We start from the raw sequence: 23,127 nt of genomic DNA, 5'->3' as shown, positions 1-23,127 counted from the left end.
TTCAGTTTATTGAGATTTGAGGCCATTTGTTCATACACAGCTCTCTTAAGGACCTACAACAGCATTTTAGATGAGTTAAGGTCTGGACATCTTGATTCTTTTCTTTTTCAGTCATTCTGTTGTAGATTTGCTGTTGTTCTTGGGATCGATGTCCTGCCGTATGACTCGGTTTGGACGAATCTTTAGCTGTTGGACAGATGGACTCACATTTTGCTATACAGAGGAGTTCATGACTGACTTTGTGACTGCAAGGTCTCCAGGTCCTGTGCCTGCAAAACAAGCCCCAAACCATGACATTTCCACCACCATGCACGCAGTTTCTATGATGTGTTCATGCTGATAACAAACATCTCCACTTTAGTCTTGTCTGTCCTTTGTTCCAATAATCTTGTGGTTTATTCAGATGCAACTTTGCTAACCTAAGCTGTGCTGTCATGTTTATACATACACACACACACACACACACACACACACACACACACACACACACACACACACACACACACACACACACACACACATATATATATATATATATATATATATATATATATATATATATATACAGTGGGGCAAAAAAGTATTTAGTCAGCCACCGATTGTGAAAGTTCCCCACTTAAAATGATGACAGAGGTCAGTAATTTGCACCAGAGGTACACTTCAACTGTGAGAGACAGAATGTGAAAAAAAAATCCATGAATTCACATGGTAGGATTTGTAAAGAATTTATTTGTAAATCAGGGTGGAAAATAAGTATTTGGTCACCTCAAACAAGGAAAATCTCTTGCTCTCACAGACCTGTAACGTCTTCTGTAAGAAGCTGTTCTGTCGTTACCTGTATGAATGGCACCTGTTTGAACTCATCATCTGTATAAAAGACACCTGTCCACAGCCTCAAACAGTCAGACTCCAAACTCCGCCATGGCCAAGACCAAAGAGCTTTCGAAGGACACCAGGAAAAGTATTGTAGACCTGCACCAGACTGTGAAGAGTGAATCTACAATAGGCAAGCAGCTTGGTGTGAAAAAATCAACTGTGGGAGCAATCATCAGAAAATGGAAGACATACAAGACCACTGATAATCTCCCTCGATCTAGGGCTCCACGCAAGATCTCATCCCGTGGGGTCAAAATGATCATGAGAACGGTGAGCAAAGATCCCAGAACCACACGGGGGGACCTGGTGAATGACCTGCAGAGAGCTGGGACCAAAGTAACAAAGGTCACCATCAGTAACACACTACAACGGCAGGGAATCAAATCCCGCAGTGCCAGACATGTTCCGCTGCTGAAGCCAGTGCATGTCCAGGCCCGTCTGAAGTTTGCCAGAGAGCACATGGATGATACAGCAGAGGATTGGGAGAATGTCATGTGGTCATATGAAACCAAAGTAGAACTTTTTGGTATAAACTCAACTCGTCGTGTTTGGAGGAAGAAGAATACTGAGTTGCATCCCAAGAACACCATACCTACTGTGAAGCATGGGGGTGGAAATATCATGCTATGGGGCTGTTTTTCTGCCAAGGGGACAGGACGACTGATCCGTGTTAAGGACAGAATGAATGGGGCCATGTATCGTGAGATTCTGAGCCAAAACCTCCTTCCATCAGTGAGAACTTTGAAGATGAAACGAGGCTGGGTCTTCCAACATGACAATGATCCAAAACACACTGCCCGGGCAACAAAGGAGTGGCTCCGTAAGAAGCATTTGAAAGTCCTGGAGTGGCCTAGCCAGTCTCCAGACCTCAACCCCATAGAAAATCTGTGGCGGGAGTTGAAAGTCCGTGTTGCTCGGCGACAGCCCCAAAACATCACTGCTCTCGAGAAGATCTGCATGGAGGAATGGGCCAAAATACCAGCTACTGTGTGTGCAAACCTGGTAAAGACCTATAGTAAACGTTTGACCTCTGTTATTGCCAACAAAGGTTATGTTACAAAGTATTGAGTTGTATTTTTGTTATTGACCAAATACTTATTTTCCACCCTGATTTACAAATAAATTCTTTACAAATCCTACCATGTGGATTCATGGATTTTTTTTTTTCACATTCTGTCTCTCACAGTTGAAGTGTACCTCTGGTGCAAATTACTGACCTCTGTCATCATTTTAGGTGGGGGAACTTGCACAATCGGTGGCTGACTAAATACTTTTTTGCCCCTGTGTGTGTGTGTGTGTGTGTGTGTGTGTGTGTGTGTGTATATATATATATATATATAAAAAACACCCAGCACGCCCCTGCGGGCGGTTTATCCTTCAAGCTCGGGTCCTCTACCAGAGGCCTGGGAGCTTGAGGGTCCTGCGCAGTATCTTAGCTGTTCCCAGGACTGCGCTCTTCTGGACAGAGATCTCCGATGTTGTTCCTGGGATCTGCTGGAGCCACTCGCCTAGCTTGGGAGTCACCGCACCTAGTGCTCCGATTACCACGGGGACCACCGTTACCTTCACCCTCCACATCCTCTCGAGCTCTTCTCTGAGCCCTTGGTATTTCTCCAGCTTCTCGTGTTCCTTCTTCCTGATATTGCTGTCATTCGGAACCGCTACATCGATCACTACGGCCATCTTCTTCTGTTTGTCTACCACCACTATGTCCGGTTGGTTAGCCACCACCATTTTGTCCGTCTGTATCTGGAAGTCCCACAGGATCTTAGCTCGGTCATTCTCCACCACCCTTGGGGGCATCTCCCATTTTGACCTCGGGACTTCCAGGTTATACTCGGCACAGATGTTCCTGTACACTATGCCGGCCACTTGGTTATGGCGTTCCATGTATGCCTTGCCTGCTAGCATCTTGCACCCTGCTGTTATGTGCTGGATTGTCTCTGGGGCATCTTTACACAGCCTGCACCTGGGGTCTTGCCTGGTGTGATAGACCCCAGCCTCTATGGATCTTGTGCTCAGAGCTTGTTCTTGTGCTGCCATGATTAGTGCCTCTGTGCTGTCTTTCAGTCCAGCTTTGTCCAGCCACTGGTAGGATTTCTGGATATCAGCCACCTCCTCTATCTGCTGGTGGTACATACCGTGCAGGGGCCTGTCCTTCCATGATGGTTCCTCGTCTCCCTCCTCTTTCTTGGGTTTCTGCTGCCTGAGGTATTCACTGAGCACTCGGTCAGTTGGGGCCATCTTCCTAATGTATTCTTGGATGTTCGTTGTCTCATCCTGGACTGTGGTGCTGACACTCACCAGTCCCCGGCCCCCTTCCTTCCGCTTAGCGTACAGCCTCAGGGTGCTGGATTTGGGGTGAAACCCTCCATGCATGGTAAGGAGCTTTCTTGTCTTTATGTCAGTGGCTTCTATCTCCTCCTTTGGCCAGCCTATTACCCCAGCAGGGTACCTGATCACAGGTACGTGTTGATGGCCCGGATCTTGTTCTTACCATTCAGCTGACTCCTCAGGACTTGCCTGACCCTCTGCAGGTACTTGGTGGTTGCAGCTTTTCTAGCGGCCTCTTCATGGTTCCCATTCGCCTGTGGGATCCCCAAGTACTTGTAACTGTCCTCTATGTCTGCAATGTTGCCTTCTGGTAGTTCAATCCCCTCAGTTCTGACTACCTTCCCTCTCTTTGTTACCATCCGACTACACTTCTCCAGTCCGAACGACATTCCAATGTCATTGCTGTATAGCCTGGTAGTGTGGATCAGTGAATCGATGTCTCGTTCACTCTTGGCATACAGCTTGATGTCATCCATGTACAGGAGGTGGCTGACAACTGCTCCGTTCTGTAGTCGGTATCCGTAGCCAGTCTTGTTAATGATCTCACTGAGGGGGTTCAGGCCTATGCAGAACAGCAGTGGGGACAGAGCATCTCCTTGGTAGATCCCGCACTTGATGGTGACTTGTGCTATGGGCTTGGAGTTGGCCTCTAGTGTTGTACGCCACATCCCCATTGAGTTCCTGATGAAGGCTCTTAGGCTCTTAGGGTCCCATTGATCTTGTACAATTCTAGGCATTCCAGTATCCAGCTGTGGGGCATTGAGTCATAGGCCTTCTTGTAATCAATCCAGGCAGTGCACAGGTTGGTCAGTCTGGTCTTGCATATATATATATATATATATATATATATATATATATATATATATATATATATATATATATGAGCGTGGCTGGCAAGAAAGGGTATAATAAAAGAAGAAAAACTAATGACATGGCCTCCTTGTTCACCTGATCTGAACCCCATTGAGAACCTGTGGTCCATCATCAAATGTGAGATTTACAAGGAGGGAAAACAGTACACCTCTCTGAACAGTGTCTGGGAGGCTGTGGTTGCTGCTGCACGCAATGTTGATGGTGAACAGATCAAAACACTGACAGAATCCATGGATGGCAGGCTTTTGAGTGTCCTTGCAAAGAAAGGTGGCTATATTGGTCGCTGATTTGTTTTTGTTTTGTTTTTGAATGTCAGAAATGTATATTTGTGAATGTGGAGATGTTATATTGGTTTCACTGGTAAAAATAAATAATTGAAATGGGTATATATTTGTTTTTTGTTAAGTTGCCTAATAATTATGCACAGTAATAGTCACCTGCACACACAGATCTCCCCCTAAAATAGCTAAAACTAAAAACTACTTCCAAAAACATTCAGCTTTGATATTAATGAGTTTTTTGGGTTCATTGAGAACATGGTTGTTGTTCAATAATAAAATTATTCCTCAAAAATACAACTTGCCTAATAATTCTGCACTCCCTGTACTAATACAGTGGGATGCAAAAGTTTGGGCAACCTTGTTAATAGACATTATTTTCCTGTATAAATCGTTGGTTGTTACAATAAAAAATGTCAGTTAAATATCATACAGGAGACACACACAGTGATATTTGAGAAGTGAAAAGAAGTTTACTGGATTTACAAAAAGTGTGCAATAATTGTTTAAACAAAATCAAGCAGGTGCATACATTTGGGCACCACAAAAAAAGAAATGAAATAAATATTTAGTGTATATCAATTTGTGTGTCTCCTGTATGACATATGGGGTGCCTTTGTCTGGACGTGCTTCCCATCCAGAGCTCCACAGCAGAGAGGGAAGTTTCAGCGCTCCTGGAATCCCTCTGCGATGGACCGCCAGTCTCCAGGTGAAGGCACAGCCATGAAATCATCCATTAAAAGGGAGTTTTTCCTTCCCACTGTCGCCAAAGTGCTTGCTCACAGGGGGTCATATGATTGTTGGGTTCTGTACTATTGTAGGGTCTACCTTACAATAGAAAGCGCCTTGAGGCAACTGTTGTTGTGATTAGGCGCTATATAAATAAAATTGAATTGAATTCAAATAAAAATGAATAAAAGAAAAAAGTTTTAAAAGTGTACTTAGTTTTATTTGCTGTCAATTTGCCTAGAATGGAATATCAGATTAGATCTTATATCTGTTTTCACTCTTGTATGCTTTTCATACAAGTTTCACACAAGACAGATACAGACTTTATAAGATGTATATATATATCGTTTCCATATGGGTATGCATGCACCCCACCTTAAGCTATATTAAGATAACAATGAATTAATATCAGTAGATATGAATACAAACTTCAGTCTAAGTAAAAACAAACCCCAACAACTTTTAATCGTACTCAGCTTGAATCTGAATAAAAAGAAGCAAAATAAAAAATATCTATTTCCTGATGCCTACATTAAAATTTAGGGAACACCTAAAATGTCCAACTGTAATTTGATATACAATGAAAAATTACAGTCTTTGAATTATGCATTTATTTAAGCAAATACAAAATAATTTGAAAATATCATGTGGTGAAATTATTATTAACCAGTCTGCTTTAAGAACAACATTTACAATGGGTAATTTAAATTAATAGTTTATGCCATTTAAATGTCATGCAGCTGTGTCAGAGATTAGCTTAAACCCCGCCCCCAAACCTTTGAAGGTTCAACTTCAAAGGAAAGTGGATGACGTCACAGTGGCTGCAGCCGAACGTGGGCGGGGCTTAAACCTATATAAAGGAGCCGTCCAGACTCCCAAGCATTTGGTTTACAAAGAGCACACATGCCTAGTCCAACTCCAACCAGCCAACAATTTATTTCCTCTTCTACATTTCAGAGTCAGAGAAATAGTAATACAAACTTAAACATGACAACTCCACACAGTAACACCTCAGTGGAAACATGGAAGTCCTTAAGTGACCACTTTTTTGGTACAATTGTACCACAGTGGCAATCTCTGCAGTTCAACCCAGAGTACTGCAACACTGAGCTGCCTTCCACTTTGCTGAAAGACATGTTGAAACTTTGTTCCATGTTAGTGGATGCAATGGACACAACCGTGGAGAAGGGAGATGCAGTGTCCACGCAGAATAATGAGCCTTCTCTTCACTCAGTGCACACAGAGTCCCCTGAGAAAACAGAAGAAACAGGAGCAAAGGACAGCATCCTGAAAGAAATTTCTGTAGATGACCACGGTGATAATGAAGAAACAGAAACTCCAGGACTGGAGGACTCTTCAGACTCAAAAAACCTCAAGCTGCATTTGACTGCAGAGGAGAGCAGTCTTGATGAAACATCCACAGATGACAGTGAAAACAGAGAAATTCTAACACTGCATCGTGTACCTGCACCACCTTGCATATATCCAGATATTTTAATAGGTTTCAGCTGTGAGTCATCTGAGGAAGAAGTGTCTGTGTCATCCCAGAGGTTTCCTCCTCAAACCCTCACCGCAGCCACAGTAGAACCGAAGAAAAACTACTCAGCTGATACAAAAGACTTGGACAACATAGAAGCTTCCCCCCTGGAAAAGCCTGTGAAGAAAAAACTACATAGGTCAGTCCGTAAGTCTGATTCAGATTTTGGTTCTTATGATGTCACTCTGGCATCTGATTATCTGTCTGAAGAAAAGATGTGTGTTTACAAAGTTATTCAGTTGGTAGTTTCAGAGGCCGCAGGCAAAGCCTCGTCTAAATACAAGGACTTCACACGGTGCCACAACTCCGACTCTATCAGCGATCGTCTGCTTGAAAAAATCTGGCCTCAGATTGACGAGAGGGATTTGGATCTATCTCCAAAAAGGCTGACCAATATCAACAAGGACATTTTCACCAATCTTTGCAAAGCACATAACTGCAAGGAGAAGTATTTGATTTTATATCTGAGCGAACGGCTTGACGATATTACTGTCCCAACATTTACAAAACACCTGTTGGCCTTACCAAAAAGAGTACTCACTATATATAAAAACCGAGAAGAGTACGTAAAAGTTGTTGAAAGCTTCACTAAAGATTTGGTTCTGCACGCTATAAGCAACGCAAATGAGGCAAGGAAATTGCCTCCAGGGGCAGATAAAGCCATCATGAACAGGTTTACCCACAGGATTTGGGCTAAAATTTTGTCCCAAAAGCTTAAAATGTCCTTAGAGAACACTGAAGAAGTCAGTGTGAAAGTGTACAATGAACTCCGGCAAAAGTGGAAAAATCCAAACACTGTCCTGGAGTTAATGTTTAATGGCCAAGACAATATTGAAAACGTGATTGTCAAAAGTTTCAAAAGAAATGCCCCATTGAAGAGACCTAATTTCTTCTCTAGGGTTTTCTCACGAACACGTTAAAGTTTACCTGACACCTGCATCTAAAAAGCTGCGTTTTCAAAAATACCTGGGTACATGTGGACGTAGCCTAGATGCATTACATTTTTATTATAATTCTTCATTGTTAATGTTAAAACCAGACTACTTTAAAATAATTGTCTCATGAACCACCTGGTTGATAATAATTTCACCACATTACATTATAACATTTTTCTGTCCTTTATCCCGTCTTCCTTCTCTCACCCCAACCGGTCGCAGCAGATGGCCGCCCCTCCCTGAGCCTGGTTCTGCTGGAGGTTTCTTCCTGTTAAAAGGGAGTTTTTCCTTCCCACTGTCGCCAAAGTGCTTGCTCACAGGGGGTCATATGATTGTTGGGTTCTGTACTATTGTAGGGTCTACCTTACAATAGAAAGCGCCTTGAGGCAACTGTTGTTGTGATTAGGCGCTATATAAATAAAATTGAATTGAATTAAAATAAAAATGAATTTAAAAAAAAGTTTTAAAAGTGTACTTAGTTTTATTTGCTGTCAATTTGCCTAGAATGGAATATCAGATTAGAACGGCCTCTAAAATATAATATTTAATTTATTAAATAAATCAAATGAGTTACAGAAAATAAAATTCAAAAACACTTTCATTTTCACTGTATCTGTATGGCTATAGAGGAGCTGTTATTATTTTGCCTGTTTGTCAGTGCTGGTACGAACCCCGTTGGTGCTGTGTTGATCCTTTTGCAGAGGTTTGAAGTTTCTTTCGATAAATCTGAGTCAGTTTGGGTCGATGCTCAGTGTATTTTTCCACAACAATCTTGGTGACGAGGATGAGATTTCTTGAGTGATTTTTGTTCTCTACTTTCATTTTGATTCCAGGAAACCTGCAGGTAGACTCAATGAGTCTGAAAGAGCGCTTATGTCCGAGCAAAGTATGGAGAAGGCGAGTGCGTGGCAACTGAGATCAGACAGAGTCACCGCTGAAATCTCAATTATTAAAGAATCCAGAGTGGAGAGCGGCTGAGACCAACTTGAATTTCAGATTTTATTGAGGGTTTTTAAGGGGCAAGTATGATTAAGAAATGTAAAGTTACCCGGCGTTTGGTAAGGGTGTCAGCCATTCAGAGAAGTTCTGTAAACCGACAAGCACCTGATCAAACTACAAGGGTGCGCCTTGAGAGGTTCAAAGGTTTATTTTTATTCTTTTCATTGTTGGTTGTGGACATCTTAACTGTATAAACAACACACTGATTATACAGTTAAGATGTCCTTTTGTAATAATTACAGTTGGACCAAAATCAGCTCACAAAATGCTATAAGAAAGAAATGTTTTGATAAAATTATAAAGTGTGGTAAGTGATAGTAAAATAATGAAATATATAAGAAAGTCAAATGTGTAAAATTATAAAATAATATTGCAAAACCTAGTATGAACCATAACTAAGGTTAAATTACTATGATGTCCGCCCCAAATTTGTCAACAGATGCTGGGATCACCAAAAATGGTGCCAGGAGTTTCATACAGATGTGGCGAGAAGTTTAGAGGCTCTTATAATGATTATGAATATTATATTGTAGTTTGGGGCTTTTAATGATTTCTCTAACTTTACAGTATACATTTTAATGACTTTAAAAAGGAAGAATTGGGTGCAGAAGTTTGAATTTATTCACACAGGGTAAAAAGTATACATACAAGCTCAAGTATACCCATATGGAAAAGAAATAGAAAAAACTTATAAAAGACTTGCATAAGATGTGGCCTACTTCATATAGTGAATCATATAAGGCTTATGCGATTCACTCATGAAGGTGGCCACTTTCTCATTACTTTCATATATTGTTTTAGTAAGTATCCAAAATATACAAGTTTCATGTATATAATTTTTCAAGGGATCTTATATCTGTTTTCACTCTTGTATGCTTTTCATACAAGTTTCACACAAGACAGATACAGACTTTATAAGATGTATATATATATCGTTTCCATATGGGTATGCATGCACCCCACCTTAAGCTATATTAAGATAACAATGAATTAATATCAGTAGATATGAATACAAACTTCAGTCTAAGTAAAAACAAACCCCAACAACTTTTAATCGTACTCAGCTTGAATCTGAATAAAAAGAAGCAAAATAAAAAATATCTATTTCCTGATGCCTACATTAAAATTTAGGGAACACCTAAAATGTCCAACTGTAATTTGATATACAATGAAAAATCACCGAACTTGTCTTTGAATTATGCATTTATTTAAGCAAATACAAAATAATTTGAAAATATCATGTGGTGAAATTATTATTAACCAGTCTGCTTTAAGAACAACATTTACAATGGGTAATTTAAATTAATAGTTTATGCCATTTAAATGTCATGCAGCTGTGTCAGAGATTAGCTTAAACCCCGCCCCCAAACCTTTGAAGGTTCAACTTCAAAGGAAAGTGGATGACGTCACAGTGGCTGCAGCCGAACGTGGGCGGGGCTTAAACCTATATAAAGGAGCCGTCCAGACTCCCAAGCATTTGGTTTACAAAGAGCACACATGCCTAGTCCAACTCCAACCAGCCAACAATTTATTTCCTCTTCTACATTTCAGAGTCAGAGAAATAGTAATACAAACTTAAACATGACAACTCCACACAGTAACACCTCAGTGGAAACATGGAAGTCCTTAAGTGACCACTTTTTTGGTACAATTGTACCACAGTGGCAATCTCTGCAGTTCAACCCAGAGTACTGCAACACTGAGCTGCCTTCCACTTTGCTGAAAGACATGTTGAAACTTTGTTCCATGTTAGTGGATGCAATGGACACAACCGTGGAGAAGGGAGATGCAGTGTCCACGCAGAATAATGAGCCTTCTCTTCACTCAGTGCACACAGAGTCCCCTGAGAAAACAGAAGAAACAGGAGCAAAGGACAGCATCCTGAAAGAAATTTCTGTAGATGACCACGGTGATAATGAAGAAACAGAAACTCCAGGACTGGAGGACTCTTCAGACTCAAAAAACCTCAAGCTGCATTTGACTGCAGAGGAGAGCAGTCTTGATGAAACATCCACAGATGACAGTGAAAACAGAGAAATTCTAACACTGCATCGTGTACCTGCACCACCTTGCATATATCCAGATATTTTAATAGGTTTCAGCTGTGAGTCATCTGAGGAAGAAGTGTCTGTGTCATCCCAGAGGTTTCCTCCTCAAACCCTCACCGCAGCCACAGTAGAACCGAAGAAAAACTACTCAGCTGATACAAAAGACTTGGACAACATAGAAGCTTCCCCCCTGGAAAAGCCTGTGAAGAAAAAACTACATAGGTCAGTCCGTAAGTCTGATTCAGATTTTGGTTCTTATGATGTCACTCTGGCATCTGATTATCTGTCTGAAGAAAAGATGTGTGTTTACAAAGTTATTCAGTTGGTAGTTTCAGAGGCCGCAGGCAAAGCCTCGTCTAAATACAAGGACTTCACACGGTGCCACAACTCCGACTCTATCAGCGATCGTCTGCTTGAAAAAATCTGGCCTCAGATTGACGAGAGGGATTTGGATCTATCTCCAAAAAGGCTGACCAATATCAACAAGGACATTTTCACCAATCTTTGCAAAGCACATAACTGCAAGGAGAAGTATTTGATTTTATATCTGAGCGAACGGCTTGACGATATTACTGTCCCAACATTTACAAAACACCTGTTGGCCTTACCAAAAAGAGTACTCACTATATATAAAAACCGAGAAGAGTACGTAAAAGTTGTTGAAAGCTTCACTAAAGATTTGGTTCTGCACGCTATAAGCAACGCAAATGAGGCAAGGAAATTGCCTCCAGGGGCAGATAAAGCCATCATGAACAGGTTTACCCACAGGATTTGGGCTAAAATTTTGTCCCAAAAGCTTAAAATGTCCTTAGAGAACACTGAAGAAGTCAGTGTGAAAGTGTACAATGAACTCCGGCAAAAGTGGAAAAATCCAAACACTGTCCTGGAGTTAATGTTTAATGGCCAAGACAATATTGAAAACGTGATTGTCAAAAGTTTCAAAAGAAATGCCCCATTGAAGAGACCTAATTTCTTCTCTAGGGTTTTCTCACGAACACGTTAAAGTTTACCTGACACCTGCATCTAAAAAGCTGCGTTTTCAAAAATACCTGGGTACATGTGGACGTAGCCTAGATGCATTACATTTTTATTATAATTCTTCATTGTTAATGTTAAAACCAGACTACTTTAAAATAATTGTCTCATGAACCACCTGGTTGATAATAATTTCACCACATTACATTATAACATTTTTCTGTCCTTTATCCCGTCTTCCTTCTCTCACCCCAACCGGTCGCAGCAGATGGCCGCCCCTCCCTGAGCCTGGTTCTGCTGGAGGTTTCTTCCTGTTAAAAGGGAGTTTTTCCTTCCCACTGTCGCCAAAGTGCTTGCTCACAGGGGGTCATATGATTGTTGGGTTCTGTACTATTGTAGGGTCTACCTTACAATAGAAAGCGCCTTGAGGCAACTGTTGTTGTGATTAGGCGCTATATAAATAAAATTGAATTGAATTAAAATAAAAATGAATTTAAAAAAAAGTTTTAAAAGTGTACTTAGTTTTATTTGCTGTCAATTTGCCTAGAATGGAATATCAGATTAGAACGGCCTCTAAAATATAATATTTAATTTATTAAATAAATCAAATGAGTTACAGAAAATAAAATTCAAAAACACTTTCATTTTCACTGTATCTGTATGGCTATAGAGGAGCTGTTATTATTTTGCCTGTTTGTCAGTGCTGGTACGAACCCCGTTGGTGCTGTGTTGATCCTTTTGCAGAGGTTTGAAGTTTCTTTCGATAAATCTGAGTCAGTTTGGGTCGATGCTCAGTGTATTTTTCCACAACAATCTTGGTGACGAGGATGAGATTTCTTGAGTGATTTTTGTTCTCTACTTTCATTTTGATTCCAGGAAACCTGCAGGTAGACTCAATGAGTCTGAAAGAGCGCTTATGTCCGAGCAAAGTATGGAGAAGGCGAGTGCGTGGCAACTGAGATCAGACAGAGTCACCGCTGAAATCTCAATTATTAAAGAATCCAGAGTGGAGAGCGGCTGAGACCAACTTGAATTTCAGATTTTATTGAGGGTTTTTAAGGGGCAAGTATGATTAAGAAATGTAAAGTTACCCGGCGTTTGGTAAGGGTGTCAGCCATTCAGAGAAGTTCTGTAAACCGACAAGCACCTGATCAAACTACAAGGGTGCGCCTTGAGAGGTTCAAAGGTTTATTTTTATTCTTTTCATTGTTGGTTGTGGACATCTTAACTGTATAAACAACACACTGATTATACAGTTAAGATGTCCTTTTGTAATAATTACAGTTGGACCAAAATCAGCTCACAAAATGCTATAAGAAAGAAATGTTTTGATAAAATTATAAAGTGTGGTAAGTGATAGTAAAATAATGAAATATATAAGAAAGTCAAATGTGTAAAATTATAAAATAATATTGCAAAACCTAGTATGAACCATAACTAAGGTTAAATTACTATGATGTCCGCCCCAAATTTGTCAACAGATGCTGGGATCACCAAAAATGGTGCCAGGAGTTTCATACAGATGTGGCGAGAAGTTTAGAGGCTCTTATAATGATTATGAATATTATATTGTAGTTTGGGGCTTTTAATGATTTCTCTAACTTTACAGTATACATTTTAATGACTTTAAAAAGGAAGAATTGGGTGCAGAAGTTTGAATTTATTCACACAGGGTAAAAAGTATACATACAAGCTCAAGTATACCCATATGGAAAAGAAATAGAAAAAACTTATAAAAGACTTGCATAAGATGTGGCCTACTTCATATAGTGAATCATATAAGGCTTATGCGATTCACTCATGAAGGTGGCCACTTTCTCATTACTTTCATATATTGTTTTAGTAAGTATCCAAAATATACAAGTTTCATGTATATAATTTTTCAAGGGATCTTATATCTGTTTTCACTCTTGTATGCTTTTCATACAAGTTTCACACAAGACAGATACAGACTTTATAAGATGTATATATATATCGTTTCCATATGGGTATGCATGCACCCCACCTTAAGCTATATTAAGATAACAATGAATTAATATCAGTAGATATGAATACAAACTTCAGTCTAAGTAAAAACAAACCCCAACAACTTTTAATCGTACTCAGCTTGAATCTGAATAAAAAGAAGCAAAATAAAAAATATCTATTTCCTGATGCCTACATTAAAATTTAGGGAACACCTAAAATGTCCAACTGTAATTTGATATACAATGAAAAATCACCGAACTTGTCTTTGAATTATGCATTTATTTAAGCAAATACAAAATAATTTGAAAATATCATGTGGTGAAATTATTATTAACCAGTCTGCTTTAAGAACAACATTTACAATGGGTAATTTAAATTAATAGTTTATGCCATTTAAATGTCATGCAGCTGTGTCAGAGATTAGCTTAAACCCCGCCCCCAAACCTTTGAAGGTTCAACTTCAAAGGAAAGTGGATGACGTCACAGTGGCTGCAGCCGAACGTGGGCGGGGCTTAAACCTATATAAAGGAGCCGTCCAGACTCCCAAGCATTTGGTTTACAAAGAGCACACATGCCTAGTCCAACTCCAACCAGCCAACAATTTATTTCCTCTTCTACATTTCAGAGTCAGAGAAATAGTAATACAAACTTAAACATGACAACTCCACACAGTAACACCTCAGTGGAAACATGGAAGTCCTTAAGTGACCACTTTTTTGGTACAATTGTACCACAGTGGCAATCTCTGCAGTTCAACCCAGAGTACTGCAACACTGAGCTGCCTTCCACTTTGCTGAAAGACATGTTGAAACTTTGTTCCATGTTAGTGGATGCAATGGACACAACCGTGGAGAAGGGAGATGCAGTGTCCACGCAGAATAATGAGCCTTCTCTTCACTCAGTGCACACAGAGTCCCCTGAGAAAACAGAAGAAACAGGAGCAAAGGACAGCATCCTGAAAGAAATTTCTGTAGATGACCACGGTGATAATGAAGAAACAGAAACTCCAGGACTGGAGGACTCTTCAGACTCAAAAAACCTCAAGCTGCATTTGACTGCAGAGGAGAGCAGTCTTGATGAAACATCCACAGATGACAGTGAAAACAGAGAAATTCTAACACTGCATCGTGTACCTGCACCACCTTGCATATATCCAGATATTTTAATAGGTTTCAGCTGTGAGTCATCTGAGGAAGAAGCGTCTGTGTCATCCCAGAGGTTTCCTCCTCAAACCCTCACCGCAGCCACAGTAGAACCGAAGAAAAACTACTCAGCTGATACAAAAGACTTGGACAACATAGAAGCTTCCCCCCTGGAAAAGCCTGTGAAGAAAAAACTACATAGGTCAGTCCGTAAGTCTGATTCAGATTTTGGTTCTTATGATGTCACTCTGGCATCTGATTATCTGTCTGAAGAAAAGATGTGTGTTTACAAAGTTATTCAGTTGGTAGTTTCAGAGGCCGCAGGCAAAGCCTCGTCTAAATACAAGGACTTCACACGGTGCCACAACTCCGACTCTATCAGCGATCGTCTGCTTGAAAAAATCTGGCCTCAGATTGACGAGAGGGATTTGGATCTATCTCCAAAAAGGCTGACCAATATCAACAAGGACATTTTCACCAATCTTTGCAAAGCACATAACTGTAAGGAGAAGTATTTGATTTTATATCTGAGCGAACGGCTTGACGATATTACTGTCCCAACATTTACAAAACACCTGTTGGCCTTACCAAAAAGAGTACTCACTATATATAAAAACCGAGAAGAGTACGTAAAAGTTGTTGAAAGCTTCACTAAAGATTTGGTTCTGCACGCTATAAGCAACGCAAATGAGGCAAGGAAATTGCCTCCAGGGGCAGATAAAGCCATCATGAACAGGTTTACCCACAGGATTTGGGCTAAAATTTTGTCCCAAAAGCTTAAAATGTCCTTAGAGAACACTGAAGAAGTCAGTGTGAAAGTGTACAATGAACTCCGGCAAAAGTGGAAAAATCCAAACACTGTCCTGGAGTTAATGTTTAATGGCCAAGACAATATTGAAAACGTGATTGTCAAAAGTTTCAAAAGAAATGCCCCATTGAAGAGACCTAATTTCTTCTCTAGGGTTTTCTCACGAGCACGTTAAAGTTTACCTGACACCTGCATCTAAAAAGCTGCGTTTTCAAAAATACCTGGGTACATGTGGACGTAGCCTAGATGCATTACATTTTTATTATAATTCTTCATTGTTAATGTTAAAACCAGACTACTTTAAAAATAATTGTCTCATGAACCACCTGGTTGATAATAATTTCACCACATTACATTATAACATTTTTCTGTCCTTTATCCCGTCTTCCTTCTCTCACCCCAACCGGTCGCAGCAGATGGCCGCCCCTCCCTGAGCCTGGTTCTGCTGGAGGTTTCTTCCTGCTAGACAGTCCCAGATGGCCGTCGCTACCTGGGGGGTGATCTGGCACACCGTGGACACACCAACTCTAAAACTAAACACGATGGTCCTGAAGGAGTCCCCGGTGGCAAGGAACCTGCACAAAATTGTTTAAAATTAGTATTAAACACTTTTACTAACCGCAGGCAGATGGACAGGTATGGCAGCAAGCATTATGTGTTCACTCTCTGCCTGGAGTTTTGAGGGGTGCTGGGGAAGGGGGTCAGTGTGGCAGTTTTTTCATCGTGGCCAATCACAGACAGAGTGGGAGCTTGTCCTATGGCTAGTGCTACTTTCACTTGCAGTCGTAAATATCAATTTCACATGTGTTGTTGATGAATACCAGCTGGCTCTAAACCCGATTTCACCTGTCACTGTAACACATCCAGTGTTGGGGAGTAACGGAATACATGTACCGCCGTTACGTATTTAAAATACAAAATATGAGTAACTGTATTCCGTTACAGTTACCGTTTAAAAAGGTGGTATTTAGAATACAGTTACTTTGTTGAAATAAATGGATTACACTGCGGTACTTTCCTGTTTCATTTTGTCGCGGGTCAGGACTGTTTGGGTTTTGTTTGACAGCTACGTTCTGTTGTTCCAGGCGGCAGCGTTACGGTTGCCATGGTTACAGGGCGACGCTCTCTCTCTCTCTGCGACTGTGTGTTTCCTGGGTGAGAGAGCGCCTTTTCGTTGTTGTTGTTGTTGTTGTGCTAAGCTAACAGGCAGAATGCTACAAGCATAGCTCTAAAGAATGTAGCATCACGGGCAGTGTAGTCCGTGTTGCAGGGAGAATGGACTGCCATACACGTTATGGGTCTGTGAGCGCGAGGAGGGAGAAAAAGGGGAGTGGAAAGGTACGAGTTGTCATCGAGCAAAAACGGGAGCTGGAAACATGTAAATGTAATAATAACCACTTCAGCCAAGAAGAGTGCCTGACGAGCCCAGTTGTAAGTAAGCTATTAAGACTCGACTGTACACCGTGTTCGTGTTTTCCTCCGAAACAATAATTTCCGTTGGAGCAGCCTTTCAACGCCTCTCTCTGTCTCTCGCAAGAAAAGTTGACCCACACAACAAAGTAAAGCTATTTTTCGGCTCCGACCCCGCCGTATTAGTCAGAGGTCCCTTTACTACAGTTCGGAGTCGCGGACCTTCAGTAATAGTAATAAATCACACAGCAATAGTACATTCACGTTGTTGTAAAAAGCATGCTAATCTATTAAGTAATCCAAAGTATCCAGAATACGTTACTGTCATTGAGTAACGTAACGGAATACGTTACAGAATACATTTTGGGGCATGTATTCTGTATTCTGTAATGGAATACATTTTAAAAGTAACCTTCCCAACACTGAACACATCACATATTACTGAGATGCATTAGATATTTTATGATCTTTATTTTTGACTTATCAGCTGCAAACTCCATAGATTTTTAACATTTACCAGGTTTGCAAATATAAAAACGTATTGGCTCTTTGAAGTTTAGAAATAAAAAACAGATTGTAAATAATCAACTTTTAATGGCAAAACAGTGACATCATCATTATTATTATTGTTGTTATTATTATTATTATTTTAGAAACATGAAGTGCATTGGATTACTACTGTGTAATCATAAAGTTGTAAGGTGAAGGAGGCGTTTTTACGAGCAGCACCTGAAGGCAACACAGTTCCCAAGGAGAAAGCCGCAAAAGCAAGAGGTCGCGTATCCGGGATCCTTCGATAGAAATCCATCAAAAGAGCACGAGGGAGGGACAGAGTGAACGAACGGCCGTGTGGCACGCGGTTTTACGTTAGTGTCGTTATCGATCCACCTGGAGGGAGCCGGTCTGTGTGCAACCGGCATCAGATTCTTAATAGTGAGGAGCTGCGAGGATTGAACCTGCTCTGTGAATCTGAGCCCACGTATAAAACGAGACGTCTTCTTCTGATGTGATGGAGGGGGAAGCGTTCTGGGAGTAACTTTGAGTAAGTAAAAAGATTAGGATGTATTTTGTCGTTTGAATTAGAAGAGCGGTAACAGCTGATTGATGCTGGCAGCTGCATCACCAGGCAGTCAGGTTCAGAGTCACTGGAGCGATCCCTGCAGTGATTTGTGAGTGCTTTTGGTCCTCAGCTGGTATGACTGACCTGCACATAGCTGCTTGAAGCTTTCTTTCCCCATCACTATATTAATTATACATGTAGTATTCTTTGTAACAACCCAGGATAGGGTACTTTGTGTTATGTTTATGTTTTTTCCACACACAGGGTTAAATTTTTAATTTCGTGACTGTTCATGTTACCATAGTGCTACTTTATATTTTTTACTTCTTTTGCTCGTTGAGTGATTAATTAATAATTTATTATTATTACTAACAAAACTGCAAATCACAACTTCAGAGTTCTTTCATTCTCAAGTAAAACATCTTACTTATATAGGATCAAATCACAACAACAGTTGCCTCAGTTGCCTTATACTTTAAAGTAAGAACCCTACAATAATACAGAGAAAACCCCAACAATCAGACGACCTACAGATGACCCAGCGACAGTGGGAAGAAAAAACTCCCTTTTAACAGGAAGGACTCTCCGGTAGAACCAGACTCAGGGAGGGGCGGGGCCATCTGACAAAGACACTGTGGAAGAGAGCCAGTGCGGCTATTCTTGTATCTATTATTTAATTAATTGCCTTTTGAAGCTTGGGAATGAAATTTCTGCTTCAAGTAAAGTGTACATAAAAAATGGAAATTAGAACATTTCAGCATATTTTAAATATTGATAGCTTCAGCAAAGCCAAGATATGAAATTTAGTCATATATAAGTTCTTACATTCCAAGAACACAATAACTAGAAAATATTTTGTATTTTAGTCTTTATGAATAAACGAAAAATTATTTCATTTTACAAATTGCACTTTTTGCAAAAATTAGCAGTTTTTGTGTTTGTAGTGAAAAACTGACTCGCACATGGTGCTTGTTGGTTTAACGGCAAATTGGGACATTTTCAGGTGAGGAGAGTCAGAGCAATGAATATGTTATATAGCCAAGATGGGAGAGTGTAGAACAACGCAGCTACACAACAGTGATTGTATTTGTCTTCATTATCTGCTTTTGCTCTGTGATGCCATTTAGTAAATGAAATAGGAAAACATTGCAGTAATATCTTATTTCCCTTGTGGAATCTGCGGAGTCTCGCAGTTTTACCCTCGGGGCTCCTTTAGTACAGCATTTTTCGGGATGACTGGGCCTCAGCAGTCATCCAAGCCATGACTGGAAATACCTCTAGGATTGATGGGAATACTGGCTAAAATCCAGACTGCAATCAGATAATTTTAATGAAACTGTTATACTCTTGCAGCAGTTTTCTTTGTTTTCTACAAATAAAAAAATACAGTATGAAAGACCTCAGGCTTGCTGTGCATACATATTTTATGCCTGTGGACTTAGTAGGAGGTGTTTTTAGTTTTTTTTCCCACCAAAATAAGAGCCACATGACTCTACCTGAATTGTTACTGGTGCTCTATCAAAGGCATTTCCCACTGGACATGAGTTACTGCACCCTGAAGCCTTTAAGTGCAGTGCTTGCACAGCTTTGGGTATGTTTTTAGGCAGAAAGGATTTACTCATTAAGAGAAATCAAATTCTTGGCAAATTGATTTCTTTTGCCAGTAAACCCTCACTATTGCTGTCTCTTCCATTTTCGTTCTCATTTTCTGTGAAAGAATTGAACTGAAGCCTTTTATTGAGACTCTGCCGTCTTAAACGAACCTATCAAGCAGTTTCACTCTGTAAATCATCGGGTAGGGAGATTACATTTAATTGTAGATGTTTCAGTACCGGCTTTGCATTAGGGAATTTGAACTTGTGAACTAAAATTCGAAGATTCTGGCTGCAGCGCCTAATCTTTCATTCGTAAAGACTTTATGCCCATCTGATGTTGGCAACAGATGTTAAGCAAATTTAAGATAAACTTGCTCTGAGGGTGTTTATTGCTTGATAGGCTAACGCTCAGCTCTGCGAGAGGTCTCACACTGAAGAGTCTCAAAGATTTTCCTCCTCAGAGTCTGGCTTTATTGCTCCCTATCTGATCTCTGCATGGACTCAGTCGGTGCAGTGATGTGATGAAAGGCCAAGCGGTGGACCTACAGACTCTCACAGCTTCATGCAAGCTACGCACACACACACAGATATGCACAGCCAGCTAAACAAAGTCAATTATATTAGGTGAGTCTGTCAGGCTAAGCTGGGAGAAATGCGTGGAAGGTATACTAAAGGGCCTAGGCTTCTAATACTAATGCGCATACTTGTGACAGGCATTATAAAATACTGGCTTTGTTTTGGAGAAAGATCAGCCTGACTGGACAGAGTTTAATTACCTTCCATTTACTCATTGCTTCAGATCAGGCACTTTTTTAGTCCATTCACTTCCAATTACTTTGTTCCTTAGTGATGATCATTAGTGTGGTCATTAAAGGATTAGTTTCTATGATATGAGCCTTTTCTGTTTTTTGTACAATATACAAATAATGACCAGGAAATTAAAACAGTGTCACTGCAGTGTTAGCTTGCATATGATTACTGTTTACGATTAGCTTACAGTCTCTGTAGAAATAATGATTTTTGCCATCCAGTTGATTTCTTTAACAAGCACGATGCTTGTGAGTAGAGTTTAGTTTGGAAAAAAAAGACGTTAACATGTCAGATATTTGAAAAATTGTAGTCGCTGGGTAGGCTATGTAAAACTATACATGTATAAAAAAGGAGCAGCTGTACAGCAAAATACAATACTAAGAAAACCCATACAAATTAAAACCACGTTATTCCAAAGATTGCTCTCAAACTGTCGCTTGTTCAAATTGGCTATTTTGTGCAACATGTGGTGAACAAAATGAATACTGAGAACATGGATCACTGCACTAAACATCAATTTAAATATATTTAATGTGTGATTTACATACAGAATTAAAGTAATATATTGGTATCTTTGGTCCTGTGGCTTCAAGTTATTAAATCAAATTTATTGCTGGAGAGTTCTTATTTATTTTGATGTTGATTTTGATGTTTTGGTAGAGCATCGTTAAAGTCTGTGTGCAAATGGGTCTCTGTGTCAGTCCTGTAAAAGCCCGGTAATTTGTCGAAAGTATACCCAGCATCCTGGCCAAGGTTAGATAGGCTTCAGCCACCATGACCTTCACAGTGTACGCGAGTATAGATAATGAACAGATGATTTACGTTACACCACAGAAATGTCTTATCACCGAGGTGGATTTTTTTTTTCAGGAAATTACCATTTTTATCATAACACAACACAGAAAAGAGTCTGTAAGAACGTACACAAAACATTTCTGCTTCATTATTGGCGCCATGTAGAAGGCATTCAGCCTTGATTCAAGAGGGGGCACCTGTAAAGAAAACTGAGGAAAATTTAAAAAATACATCCCAAATGTACCGCCGCAAAAGCTCACCCACATATCAGGTTTGATCGGAATGCATTTATCAGGTCTTTGTCTTTGTTATGTTGGTTTTTGGAATTCAAGGCAAAAACAACAATGATAAGAAGAACATGTTGGAGGCAGCCAAGCAGCCTCAAACCTCATAGAGTGAACTCTTCTTCTCCCCCGAGAACCTCCTTTGTTTTTGTGTCCTGCCTTCAGGATAAACTATAATGCATCCCCCTGTGTCCTGTTAGAACATCAGTCACAGCTGCATGCTCAGCCACATGAAGGCAGCTTGACTGACAGTGTGAATGAGCATTCATTTTTTCCCAGTGCTCCCCCCTTTTAGCCATGAACACCACCAACAAAGGCGTTGTGCATGGATGACAGTCTGGGATCTCCTATACCAACGATGGGCAACCCCTAATTACCAGTGGAGTAATTAAAAATGTGGCAGCTGTGGCAACAGTCATGTGCTTCTAGGAAACCATCGAGAAATGCCCAAAGTAAAACAGTTAACAAGCCTCTTAAAGCTGGATGCACGCACCCTCAAAATATTGCAGCACACTCTTGCAGTTTTCAATGTTCAAAGTCAGAGTGAACTATTCCAGTTGAGCAGTTTTGAGTGATGCAGTTCACGTTGGGTCATACAGAGGTATTAGTTGCGTTTTCTGAGGGAACAGGAAGGCTGGAGTGAAAACGAAAACATAAGAGGCAGACTGAAGAGCAGGAAGGTCACTCGATAAAATGCTAATACAAGTGCTTTGGGTCTATGTGCTGTCAAGTCTGACGAAGAAGGGTGGGCTTGTTGGCTTCAAGATCTCTCCAAATAAGCCCACAGAAAGCACAACTCTTACAAGCTCTTGCACGGACAGACACACATTCAGCAGTTTGTTAAAAAAGAAAAAAAGAGTGCAACTAATGACATTGATAGTTTATCAGTCTCCTTCTCCACAAACATTTACTTATTCTGACCATGAGAATCCCAGCCTTGGGCTTCAAATGTTTTTACTCCAGCATAGTTTACATGTAGTGTATTTTTGTTTGGTGTTTTGAGTTGATTCCTATTTTCTGAGGTTCATCTTCAGCTTCAATTTCAGTACTGTACTTTAAACTAGTGGACGGTAATTGTTACTTACCGGTACTTATGCTTTTACAGACAAAACCTAAAAACTTAGACTTAGATAGATTTTTAGACTAAATTATCAAAATGTATGTTTAATAGTCAAAATCACATTAAGTGCATCAGTAGTAGTCATCCTGCACAATGATGTATAATAATGTCTTGATGCATGCTCAATAATCCAGGTAAGTAAATCCCAAAAGGTTGATCCCGTTTATGTGGACGTAGCGATTTCAGTGGGAGAAACGTTCCGTCACTCATCCAAGTGACTTCTTCAGTCTCAGCTGACTGCAGGTTTCCCCAATCTTATAAACAGTACATTTGCACAATAACTGAAACTAACCCACTGAATGAACAATGGGCTGTGAGGTCAGTTCCTTGATCATTAATATGCAAACTGTCATGACCATTGATCAAGAACCATTGATCAAAGACCACTGATCAATGGCCATGAGTACCATTCACAGAGAGTTGGGGAATGGCTGCAATCACAGCATTGTAAGATGGTGACAGATGTACCCTGGCCTCCTCTTCGATTCAGAGATGGTTTTTCCCTTTTCACGTAAATGGCCTCCTTGACTCTCCGCTCAAACCAGCGTTCC

General features: G+C 40.2%; 1 protein-coding gene across 1 annotated transcript in view; it reads left to right on the top strand.

Annotated features, from left to right (window-relative positions):
- The first annotated feature begins 17,676 nt into the window (after nt 1-17,676).
- Nucleotides 17,677-23,127, top strand: part of arhgef49 (Rho guanine nucleotide exchange factor 49) — a 75,088-nt gene continuing 69,637 nt past the window's right edge. The window contains exon 1 of the mRNA XM_026143682.2: nt 17,677-17,954. The gene's annotated coding sequence lies outside the window, so the exon portion shown is untranslated. The remainder of the gene's footprint in view (nt 17,955-23,127) is intronic.

The sequence above is a fragment of the Astatotilapia calliptera genome, chromosome 16, assembly GCF_964374335.1.
Source record: "Astatotilapia calliptera chromosome 16, fAstCal68.1, whole genome shotgun sequence".
Lineage (NCBI taxonomy): Eukaryota > Metazoa > Chordata > Actinopteri > Cichliformes > Cichlidae > Astatotilapia > Astatotilapia calliptera.
Note: the sequence above shows the minus strand (reverse complement) of the source record. Positions and strands in the feature narration are given on the sequence as shown.